A 4,116-nucleotide genomic window follows, 5' to 3' on the forward strand; every position below is an offset into this window, starting at 1 on the left:
GTCACATTCGTACATTCGACAAGCTCCTCCTCCTTCCCCCCCCCCCCATATTTTTTTTTTTACCATTCTTGTTCGTCTTACAATCAACAGGTATTTATTTCACGATAATACCTTTTAACATAAATACTTAAAATGGACTCCTCCTTGCAGTACAGACCCACGAGTAAGGAAGTTTGACTTTTCGACTGGTTTCCTCTCATTTCCTGCAGCATCCCTACCACTCTTGCTCGTCTGAAATTCACCAGGTATTTTTACACAAACAACCCTCCATACACACACCTGAAAAGGCTGCAGTTTCGCTCATATTACTCGTTCTTGCAGTAAGCTAACAACCCGACCTCCTCCCTCACTACCTTCCACACCCGTACCGTTTTAGCATGTCTCACAATCAGGATGTACTTTTACCCGAGCAATCATTTACAGAAACACCTAAAATGCACTGAAACTTTTCTTGTGTCAGTCGTTCTTGCAACCATCCTATTTTTACTCTAATTTTGCCCAAACTTGCCACCTCTACGTGTTGAATGATGAGTTGTAGATTCTGATGCTGGTCGCGAAAAAGTGCAACGGAAATGATGTAAAGTCGCAGTATTTCTTTATTTTTTTTAGAGGGGAAGGGGAATGAACTACGTGGTTTGCTGGAAAAGCGCTAAAATATGAGGTGAAAAAACTATAGGATCCACGACTGACGAAGGGTGACACTGCGGCTGGTATGTCCCTGTGCTCCCCCTTCCTGAATCATCCCTACTTGTCTCACAACTACCAGGGGTCGTACGGTACTGTCAGTGGATTTGGAGATTTCGCTACACCTCTTCCTTTGCGATTTACTCTGCTTATTAAATTCAAATATCCTTTTTGTGTGTTGCTGATACAAAGTATGTCGACGTTAAAATTATATGAATAACAATTGTGTCAACGTGTAATAAAACAAATCGTTACAGAAGAGGAGTTACGACCCCCCCCCTCTATCTATCTAATCTATCTATCTGTCTCAGGGATGTATTCATAAAAAGTGCTAACTAATTTTAACGATACATATATTTTACACCACCGTTAATTTTTTGATAAGTAATTTCGTTAGCTGACAGCCTTTTTTAATTGGTTTCTGCTCTTGTTCGACGGCGAGATCCGTGGTAGCTCGATGCGTGAAGGAAAAAGTATAAACCAGCAAAAATATACACAACTTCAGCTCAAGAATGATTGTGAATGCCGTCTGGTTCAGATCACGTACCCTTAGCTCTAACATAATTCTGACGGATGGTTTCGCCTGTTGGGTGAAACCGGGAAGTGTGAACGCTCTGAATTGGAATGAAATTTGAGACATTTTCTCTAGACACTGACGATACCGTTTTCTCTCTCTCTCTCTCTCTCTCTCTTCATTCTTTTCCTGGATCCTACCCAACCGGTTAATAAATAGTGGTAACAGAGCCAGTGATGGTTATTCATGGTGACATATTTTGTCTTCATTTTTTAATACTTCTTTCATACTTCTCGTGTTTTCATTTTCCCTGTTTCTGGATCTTACTTAATCCATTAGTGATACTGGCTCTTACGCGACCCATCTGTAAGAGTGGGAATGGCGTAAGAACAGAGCTAAACTAGGGTTAAGATGATGGCAGTGCTTCTGATGAGAGTTCGCGTCTCTCTCTCTCTCTCTCTCTCTCTTAAAATTCTAGCATTCTACCCACCCACTCCATTCATAATAGCGACAAGAAGGTCACAACAGCGAAAAATTATATGATACCTCTCTTCCTTTTCTCGCTTTCCATTTTTCCCATTTCCAAATCTCTCTCTCTCTCTCTCTCTCTCTCTCATTCTACCCACTCCTTTCATACCAGCGAAAAATTATGATACTTCTAATACTTTTGCATTTTCCGTTTTTTCTATTTCCAAACATTTCCCAAGCCATATATTAACCCCTTCAATACGGTGGCGTCGTCTGGTGGTTTATTCTTGCTGATTACGAACGTTTTTTGTCATCTTGGGAACGTTTTCTCGTACTGAACGGGCTAATAAACGTTGTATCTAAGCCTGCCACTTCCAAAAATCTACCTCGAGATTTGGAAAATTGACCGATGATGGTAAGACTGAAATATATGTTATCGGACTGAAGGGGTAACGTGGAATCAAGGTGTGATGATGATGATGATGATGATGATGATGATGGTGGTGGTGGTAGTAATGATGATGATGATGATGATGATGATGATGATGGTGGTGGTGGTGGTGGTGGTGGTGGTAGTAATGATGATGATGATGATGATGATGATGATGATGATGGTGGTGGTGGTGGTAGTAATGATGATGATGATGGTGGTGGTGGTAGTAATGATGATGATGATGATGATGGTGGTGGTGGTGGTGGTAGTAATGATGATGATGATGATGATGATGATGACTCCGGCTACCATTAGGAGATTTTAATAAGTATAAGGAGGGCTATGTCGTAGTGAAGGGGCGAGGCAGACATAGTGGCGCCCTGTGTGATGACTGGACACGCCCTCCTTCGTGAGACACAGTTCCCCTCACCACCACCATCTCTCTCCTTGTTGCTAGGACGATTTTATTCAGCTCAGGGAGAGACTTTTACACCTTTACTACCATTAACACCTTTACTAACTCACTAAATCCTCTGCCATCTCAAGAGGATTAAACTCGGGGGATTTCGACTCCTTCACTACCACTAAATCACCTGCTATTTTAAGAGGATTTTACTCAGCTCAAGGGGGGATTTTGACTCCTTTACTGCCATTGAATCCCATGCTATATCCACACGGTTTATTGTCCTTTTCTGCTCCATACGTACGAAGACACAGGGTAGGCTTAGTCCAGACACTGAAGAGGAATGAGCAATAAACCCCAACCCACCCTCGAACTTAAACTCTTACTGAACACATCCAGTTGGCGCACCTTAACCCAAGAGTTCACCAGGCGTCCACTTAGTTATATGGTTACTACTCACCGTAATAAACAGTTTCCTGGGATACAATAAACCATTTGGGTTTTCATTCAGCGCAAAGTCACCAGAAGGCGGCCCTATATTCAGTAATGTGATGGTTAGCGCCCTCACCTACCACAAAACATAAATATACTGTAATCTCAAATAAAAACAGCAATCAGTAAACAAAAAGAACAAAAATAGACATATTTACCATACACACAGCTTCAAACAGCCAACAACACAAGAACAACATTATATGTCACTTTATATACAATCAGCAATCACCAGCCACCACCACCACCACCACCACCACCACCTCCAACAACAACAACAACAACAACAACACAATTAGCACAAACACAGCTCCTGATAAAGCCCTCCAGAGCCACCATCCATCATGAACAACGAGGTGAACTTTCGATGGGAGATAAGATAACAGTGACTCCAAATAAACGCCGTGGCAGGCCCCTACCTCTCCTTATCATTCCCCAGCCTCCCTCCCTACCTACCCCTAAATTTAAAATAAAAAAGTAATAATAATAATAACGAAACCGATTATGGAAATGATGATACTACTACTACTACTACTACTAATAACAATTATAAATACCCGGTAATAATAATAATAATAATAATAATAATAATTAGCCCTCAGGTAAAACATGCACTTGAAAAAGGTCACGTACACGGTGGCAACAGGTAAGGCAACAAAAAAAAAAAAGTTAATCGTAAGAATAACTTAAAAAACAGAACTTAAACGAGAAAAACACCTTAGTATATGATAATAAACCCTGCTCTCTCTCTCTCTGTTGTCAAGCTCTCACAGTTTCTTATTCCTTTACTGTTCCACAACTTCTCAGGTTCTTAATCTTTCCAGGATGCAAGATATTACAACAATTTTTTTTTTTTACAGAACAGCGGCAAGAAAAACAAATAAAAAAAATCAAAACCACAAAAACGATAATCACCGTTCAAAGAGGCTACAAAAACATGACTATATCTGATAACTGACAGATAATTTGGCTTATTGTAAAATCGACTAAGCTGTATGAACAAGGATCTTCGGGATAAAAATAATTCAGCCTACTCTCTTTTCCAGCCTGTGCAACCCCAGGGCCCTTTGACCCCCCCCCCTCACCACCACACCGCCGCCACCACCACCACCACCCACCATC

Source organism: Coenobita brevimanus, chromosome 8 (assembly GCF_032717465.1).
Source record: "Coenobita brevimanus isolate Jiangsu-jjx chromosome 8, ASM3271746v2, whole genome shotgun sequence".
Lineage (NCBI taxonomy): Eukaryota > Metazoa > Arthropoda > Malacostraca > Decapoda > Coenobitidae > Coenobita > Coenobita brevimanus.